This window comes from Crotalus tigris, unplaced genomic scaffold, assembly GCF_016545835.1.
Source record: "Crotalus tigris isolate CLP2741 ecotype Arizona unplaced genomic scaffold, ASM1654583v1 scf7180000018043.2394770, whole genome shotgun sequence".
Taxonomy (NCBI): domain Eukaryota; kingdom Metazoa; phylum Chordata; class Lepidosauria; order Squamata; family Viperidae; genus Crotalus; species Crotalus tigris.
This window is the reverse complement of record NW_024096792.1, coordinates 1855998-1865142: the sequence shown is the minus strand read 5'-3', so window position 1 is coordinate 1865142 and position 9145 is coordinate 1855998.

The following is a 9145-nucleotide window of genomic DNA, read 5'->3' as shown; positions in this document are numbered from 1 at the left end:
GATAGTCGCAAAGAAGACATCTGGAGAAATATCGCATATCATCTCCTTTTACAGAAAGGTTTATCAGCCAGACAAAACCTGATGAGTTTCTAGAATTAACTGGTGAACACAGCCGGCCAGCCTTGGCAGCTGGCCTTTACTACTTTATTCCAGGACTCCATCTTTTGCCCTTAATTCAAGATATTGTAGGTTGCCTCAGTGAAATTGGTCACCTCTGTGCTTTTTAACTGGCAATTTATTGGCAAAAAGGAAAGGCCAGACAATATGATTCTATGTCAGTGGTGGCGAACCTATGGCACATGTGCCAGAGGGGCACTCAGAGCCCTCTCTGTGGGCACACATGCCATTGCCCCAGCCCCAAGACTCCGTCCTCGCACCCTGTCGCACACAGATGATGCTGCGGGGTATGGGCGGAGGGCATGGCCGCTATGGCACTGCAGGGCCACCTGGATGATCTGTGGTGGGCCATGGAGGTGGTGGGTGGTCCTGTGGGCAGGCGGGAGCAGGGAGTGGGGGCAGAACAGATGGGCTGAGGGGGGTTGGGGTGGGGCAGTTTTTGGGCACTTGGTCTCTAGAAGGTTTGCCATCACTGTTCTATGTGATCAAAGTTTAAACCCGAAATTTAAAAAGCAAGTTTCAATAAACTTTATATAGGTGCAGTTGTTATATATGTATTGGAATAGTGTAGAATAATTCAGGTTGGGGTTAGAGTTAGGGTTTTTCTTTTTTGTCTATCTTAGTTTAGTTTGTTTCATTAAGATTTGTATATATCCTTTCTGAGCAATATTCAGAGGTTTCAGATTTTTTTGAAAAAAACTTGTTTGTAATTGTAAAAAAAGTAATAAAACTATCCGTATGTGTGTGTTTGTGTGTATACATGTGAGGTGTTTAAAAAGAGTGCTTTTAAAGGTCACATTTTAAAAAAAAATAGATCATTATTATTTCAGGAAAATGGAGTGCTTTGACCACACCTCCTGATCAAAAATTAGGTTTACTCTATGCAAAACAGTACCTGGTGACCAGATGGAGAAGGAGCAATCTGGTGGCAGTCTTCTTTGATCAACTGAAGAAGAGCCAATTTCTTTTCCTGACCCTGCTTTGTGCCTAGGATCATCATTAAGGCACTTAGATCAGGGCTTTTCAACCAGTGGTATGCATATCACCTGTGGTACTTTGCCATGTAGCAGGTGGTATACAATTGCTAGCCAAGTGTAGTGGGAGAGGGGAATGAGCTGAAGTGACCCAAGCCTGAGGGAGACACAGCTGCAGCTGCAGGACTGTCTGGGCTCAGCAGAAGCCCCAGGAGCCGGCAGGGGTCCAGCTGATTGGCGCTTCGGAAAGCAGTGCTAAGCTGGAGGTGAACTGAAGAAAAGGGGGGGAGGAGAAGCTATAAAAGGAAGTGATTTGGGCGGGAAATGGGAAAAAAGACAACAGGGAAAGAGAAGGAGAGGTCAGCAGGCAGGGAGGAAACAGGGACAAAGAAGAAGAAGCAGCTGTTGCTGGAAGAAAAGGTCTTCTGGTTCGTTTTCTCCAGCCAGGAGAATGCAATCAGCACTGATGAAATGAAAAGCTGGCAAGTTGGAAAGGAGGTGGGTTTATTTAATTCTGGATCAGCTGGAAGCCTGATTGGGTTACCATAAGGATTTTTGTATAGTTTTTACAGCATTTTGTAATTTAGAGGTTCGGTTTGTGTGCTTTGGTTATTGGAATACTTTAGTCTAGTAATGAGTCCAAAGTGTTGACTCCCATAGGTTTAATCCCTTTAAACAAATATAATTAGATTTACCCCCTTATCTTGAGTCTGTCTATGGCTTTTAGAAAGTTTTCTTTGAAGGTAAACAGGCTTAATTTAAGGCTAAAGCTTTTTGCAATTGCCAGGTTGCAACATTGTGACACATGACACACCTGAGGCAGCTTAAAGGGGAAAAAAAACAGAGTTTATGTGTTTCTTTATTTTGTGAGCCTTTCTTGCTTTGCACTTGATTCCTGTGTCTTTAAGGGTACAGGGAAGGGATTGGAGGGGGCATTCTTACTACACTGTGGAAGGACACCTCAGAAGGGAGAGAGGAAGAAGGGCCAACCAGCTAGCTCAGGCATCTACAAACGTAACAACTTTAAGACCTGTGGACTTCAACTCCCAGAATTCCTCATCCAGCCATGATGGCTGAGGAATTCTGGGAATTGAAGTCTACAAGTCTTCAAAGTGCCAAGTTTGAAGACCCCTGAGCTAGCTGGTAGTGGTGCATATTAATAAACATGGATAAATTCATCATACATTTGTCAGTGCAAAGGGAAAGTGATTCAGCAAAGGAAGATCTAGCAAAGAAATTAAAACTGGTACTTTTTTTTCCTTTTTTTAGATTATAGAATATTTTATTAGATTATAGAATAAAATACAAAAACACAAAAGCAAATAGTAGGACACAGTGGGGAGGAAAAAGGGGAGGGAAGTGAGGGGGAGAAGGGAAAAAGAACAGCCTTCCTCTGTTGCAGTCGAAGGAAGCATTAACATTGAACCTCAACTTTTTACTTTTCCATAATACTATAAACTAGTCATTTCTTTGGCAACAAATTAATCTAATCAGTAAAACCCAACCCCCCCCCTTTTTAAGTCATCAACTTTTTGACACCTTGCTAAGCACTGGTGGTACTCAAATATTGTCATGTCCTAAAAGTGGTACAATCCGTGTAAAGGTTGAAAAGCCCTGGCCTAGATTGTCCACAGAGTAACTTTTGTGACACAATCAGAAGGTGGAGAAAGACACCATTTTTAAACTGAAACAGCTGCAACCAGTAAGGTGTCTATGAGACTGAAGCAACATCAGGAAGACACATCCCTTGAAAATGGTTAGTAAACTACCTTTGTGCCATTAAAAACAGGACATGAGACTAATTCCTAAGAACAATGTTATGAATTAAATCAGCAGTTTGAAGTAGATTGGGGCTGATTCACAGGCCAATACTGCTCAGTCAAATAAGTTTGGAACCACTACAATATGTTGATTCAAATACCTCAGAAGGATGTCAGACATTGCTGAAAGGTCCAGAACAGGGGTAGCCAACCTTGGCTCTTTTATGACTCGTGGACTTCAACTCCCAGAATTCCGGAGTCAGCATAGCATAGCTGACTCAGGAATTCTGGAAGTCCACGAGTCATAAAAGAGCCAAGGTTGCCTATCCCTGGTCCAGAAGAACAAAGAAGGTTTCATTCTTCCTTTCATGTTTTAAAGTAAATCATTCAATAAGCATCTGAATAAAAGCCAATTGTATCTAAATGTATTTGTAGAAAAAGAGTTTCAGAGGAGACATATTGAAATGAGAAAATAAGGAAAATGTTTGCTGCAATTGCTACCACTCTATCTTTTGAATCTAGGAATATGTGGTTTCCATTGAGGATTAGAATGCAGCTAAAGATAAGCAGAATGAGAAAGTCATCTCTAAAGAAATAAGAATGTCCACTTTCCAAAACCTCTCTCCTTGATCTAACTATTCTTTATACTATTTTTTCCTTATAGAAAAGCAGCCAAAGGTTTAATTCATGTTTGCTATTCCACCATAATCACAAATATATTTTTCCCTGCCTTAGAAATACATTTCCATTTTTAATTTGTAGCTCTCAACTGACATTTTAACTTACTTGTTTCAGTTAGAATTTATATTGTGATGCCATTCACAATCAATTCTTCCTCCTAATGCTTAATTAAAGGCATATTTGCATTTACAGTATGAGAACAAAACTTTTGACATAGTTCTTATGACATAGTTACTGGGATCGTGCTATGAAATATCAGATGCATACAACTGAATGTATCAAATAACAATTATTTGCTTCGCAAAAATGATTGGAATCCAGTAACGAAAAGTGTGTGAAAAAGATATCTTTCTTGATGATTATTTCCCTTGCATCTTATAGACAGATTTATACTTTAAATAAATTATATTTAAGCTACTTCAGCCTGAAAAGAAAAATAAGGTAAATGATTGCATATATCAGGAAAGCATGTGAATGGCTGGGTAATGCTTTTATAAATATCATTCTGTGAGGGCTAATGACTTATGAATGAAGCTTAATGTAATGTGTCTAGTGCTTGGCATATCAAATGATTCTGGATGGGAAAATTGTATTACAGTTACCAGCCTAACAACTTTGCTTCCAGTTTTATTATTTTATCAACTTCCTCTTTATAAGAATGCAGTTGTGTATTCTGAAAAAGCATCTTATCTGTCTAATTAATTACTCTAATATCTCATACTTTTGTTTTAATTCATAACATTGACATTCTACCCTCAGCTACTGGCTAAATAACATGTTTGGGCTATCACCTTTATTTAAATTATTGAGAGCTGTAATGTCTTGAACACTTAGTTGAGATTAATTCTGTGACCTTCATTCTGGAAATAGTTTTCAGCAATTGAAAATATCCAATATCCTATCAGTACACAAAACTATTAACAGTTGGTTTTTTTTTTAAAAAAAAAAAAAGGAAAAGAAAAGAAAGAAATCTTAAAATGCCACCTTGGTTTAACTGGAGTGACTATTTTTTTTAAAAAAAAAAAAATCCAACATTTATCATGCTGAGCCTTGGGCAAAGCTCTCTGACGTAGATACAAGATGTGTCAGATTGAATTGGTTATTTTGGTTTCATTGCTTGTTTTCTGTAAGGGTGTGTGAGGGAGTACTTTTGGGAAATGGTACAAACCAAACAAGCTATGGCAAATCTAGACAGCATACTAAAAAGCAGAGACATCACCCTGCCAACAAAAGTGCGTATAGTCAAGTCCATCGTTTTCCCAGTTGCAAAGTATGGATGTGAAAGTTGGACCATAAGAAAGGCTGAGAGACAAAGAATTGAGGCCTTTGAACTATGGTGCTGGAGAAGACTTCTGCGAGTTCCCTGGACTGCAAGGCAATCAAACCGGTCAGTCCTAGAGGAGATCAACCCTGACTTCTCTTTAGAAGGCCAGATCCTGAAGTTGAAACTCAAGTACTTTGGTCATCTAATGAGAAGGAAGGACTCACTGGAGAAGGGCCTGATGCTGGGAAAGATCGAGGGCAATAGAAGAAGGGGACGAGAGAGAATGAGGTGGCTGGATGGAGTCACTGAAGCAGTAGGCGTGAGCTTAAATGGACTCCAAAAGATGGTAGAGGACAGGAAGGCCTGGAAGAACATTGTCCATGGAATCGTGATTGGTCAGACATCACTTTGCAACTAACAACAACAACAAACCAGTACTAAAAAGACAGTTTTTACCTTCCCTTTGTTTCCCCACAGAGGTTTTAATTTTTTTAAAAAAATAACTAATTTATTTTCTATCTTAATACTTATTACCAAGTTTATGCTATTTTATATTATACTTATATTATCATCTATGTCAATGCTATTTTAATCTACCGTTCTAACATTGGCTTGGTAGTTTCTCAGTCTTTGTTGGGAAAAGGAAGAGAGTTTACCAGTTGCTTGCTGGCTAATGCTTCTCAGCTCTTCTAATGGATGGTGAAGCAGCTGGCCTCTGCTTCTTCTTTCAGCTTATCTATTATTGTGTTTTCTTTAAGTCCAAACCTATTCTTCCTTTAACATCTGGATTTTGAGCCTATCTTCTAAAGTGATGGTTATTCCTGCCAGTTTAGTATTGTCTCCAAATTTGCTTATTTTAATTTGTATTCCTAGTCTGTCTTTTATTATTATGTTTTTGGTAGGTTGGGTAGGTATTTTGTGTGTGTGTGTGTGTGTGTGTGTGTGTGTGTGTGTGTGTGTTAAGACAGAAGCAAAGTTGAATTAAGTAGTTCTGCTTTCTCTCTACAGCTTGTTACTTCCTTGCCATCTTCTCTCATTAGTAGATCAATTGTTTCCTTGACTTTTTTCTTGTTGAAAAAAAAATAAATTGTTTTTTTTAATTATTTTTGACATTTATTGCAAGTCTTACTTCACTCTGAGCCTTAGCTTTCTTGACTTCATCTTTGTAAGTTCTGGCTATTTGTTAATATTCTGCTTTAGTTCATTACTCTTTCCATTTTTTGTACTTATCCTTTTTGTCTTTCAGCTTATCAGAGAGTTCTTTGTATAACCATGGTGGTTTCTTCTTTGATTTCTTGTTTTACTGTTTCAGTGGTATTGAGATGGAATAGGCTTTTATATTCATATTTTTTTTCAGAATTTCCCAAGTCTCTTGAGATGTTTTCCCTTTAAATTTTTCATCCATGGAATCCTTCCCAAGCTCTCTCTAAGTTTGTTAAAATCAGCTCTTTTAAAGTCTAAGACACTGGTTTTATTATATTATATTGTTTGTGTTTGTCTAGGTTCTAACCTAGATTTTTGAAATGATATCCTCCAAATATATTGTACTTTATAATCCAGATACAGCTTACCTCCACGTATGAAGGATCTCAAAATCTCCAGTCAACTTGACTTTGAACATTATGGGAACTGGTGCAATAGTTCTGAAATATGACAGATTTGGAAAGGTAGCTACACCCAAGCTATAGAAACAGTTCTTCTCTTCTCTTCTCTTCTCTTCTCTTCTCTTCTCTTCTCTTCTCTTCTCTTCTCTTCTCTTCTCTTCTCTTCTCTTCTCTTCTCTTCCCTTCCCTTCCCTTCTCTTCTCTTCTCTTCTCTTCTCTTCTCTTCTCTTCTCTTCTCTTCTCTTCCTCTTCTAATCTCATCTCATCTCATCCTATCTATCTATCTATCTATCTATCTATCTATCTATCTTCTATCTATCTATCTATCTATCTATCTATCTATCTATCTTCTATCTATCTATCTATCTATCTATCTATCTATCTATCTATCTATCTATCTTTTTCTTTTTGGATGTTGTCATAATTCAAAAAGATCATGGATAAATTATTCCAGCTCTTTGACATCTAATTTAGCTCTGAATTACTATAATTCAGTGTCTGCAGATGGCAGATAAAATTCTTACCAAATTCATACTAACTTTTTTCATAGAACATTTTCTGGTGTTTTATATTTTTAAAGGAGAAAATTTCTCTCAAGAATACCTTCCAGCTGTAGTTTAGAATATTGTTGAAATGTTGCATATAATTTATGCACATTTTAATTTTAATCAATTCACAGTTGAATCCCTCTATGGCAAAATTCTGCAGCTCCTTCTTGCTTTTTACAGCAGACAGTCCCTTTGAAGATACCATACTTGACTGCAGATCAAACTGAAAGGCATTGCTGCATATATTATCTGGAAGTTTTTCTACCAGAAGCCAGGTGGTCAGGCATATGTTCTGAGTTTCCACTTCAGGCCTTGTTTAGTATAATGGTGACTAAGCATTAGAACAGTGTATCAGGTACTCTCCAATCATTCCAAAAACAATTAAGTTTCTACTCACTAAACCAAAATTTAGCATGCATATTTGGTCCCTACCAGTATCTAAAAAGAAAAGATAAATAAATTGAATTTGCATTTGTTTAGGATAATTTGTGTGTTGATACTTAATTTGAAATTTACAGGACAAATTCCAAAGAACAAGAATGTTAATGGAGATGCCAACAAGGCAACAAAGTTTGAGAAAGTTTATTAAGAAATTCTCCCCAAATATATAGACAGTGCCAGGGATCCTTTCTCAATCTGCCATAGTGAGTCCAAAAACTGAAAACAATCTCCAAAATTCAGCAGTTGCTTTAGTTAGACAAATTTTAAACCTTCCAGCCACTCTGCCCCTGAGTTGTTGAATTTAGATATCCGCAAGGGAAGAGTCCATGTTATTGAGGCTTAAGTGTCTAGCAGGTTTTGGTGCCTGCTAAGACAAAAGACAGCTATAATTATCAAATTGGGATTAGAGTGGAGATCTGTTTTCTCACAGCCTGTGAGAATAAATAGAAAGAACAAAAGAACAATCTCTCTTTCAGGTGTCAATTTAAAATGCAGGTCAATCCCAGGACAAGACTGTGCCACTGAATGTGATCAATGTGATGTAAAATACACAGAATTTAACAGTGGTATCCTTCAGAAATATATTTCAAATGATAATTTCTATCATTTACAGTTGGATATGTTTAGACAGTGACTGTACTCTGCAAATATGATGTTTTTATTATATGAGTAACTAGAAATTATTATTTTTATTACTAAATTGTAGGTGCAGAACACAGAAGTTGCAGTAATGCACAGGTGTCAAACTAGATCACGTCACGTGATGTATCGCAAAATATTATGATGTTTTTTGCCTTTGTGGAGCCAGGGTAGACGTGGCCTGTCCATGATGCATCCGGCCTGCAGGCTGCCAGTTTGATACACCTGCAGTAAAACAACTGAAAAGAATTAGAAAAAAGACTGAAATTTTGAGTTCTTTCAGGAAGAGGGTTATGTTATAAATCAAAGGGCACTTCATAGCTGTTTGGTTTTTCCTTTCTGATTTTCTCTGGCAAAAAAAAGAGTGGTTAGAAGAAACATTCTGAATGGATTCTGAATGGAAGTCAAGAATGTCTGACTTGCTTGTTTAAACCAATTATAAAGGCAAGGAGACTACATAAATAATACTTATATCTGAAAATATATCTGCTAAGTCATAAATCCTTCCTATTCCAACATAAATCACAACTAAAAAGGGATTACTAACAACTGCAGAATCTTTCTCTTTTGAAGAAACTTGCACACAGATCATTTTGGTATCCTGGTGTTTAGAAAGGGATGCCTAAGATCCAACATATATTTGCTAATCCAACCTTGTTATTTTGTCTCTTTTAACAGAGAATGAGGTGGCTGGATGGAGTCACTGAAGCAGTAGGCATGAGCTTAAATGGACTCCAGAAGATGGTAGAGGACAGGAAGGCCTGGAGGAACGTTGTCCATGGGGTCGCGATGGGTCGGACACGACTTCGCAATTAACAACAACAACACATCCAACTTCATCCTGATTGCCTCACAGATAAAGTATATATACAAACAGAGAAAGCATTTCGCATTTCCATAAGTTTACAAAAAAATGCAAGCGTGAGGAATATAAAGTTGTCCTCCTTCTGTCTTTTGCTAACCTCAGATTTGTTATTGCCTGAAGGTTCTGTATTTAGGCTCAGATAAAATAATGCAGAACATTGTTACCATATGTGCAGACAGGATTTTCATTGTAGTATCAAGTAATTCATCTCTCGCTTGAATTATCTAACTTTAGGAAAGGAGGAAAATATAT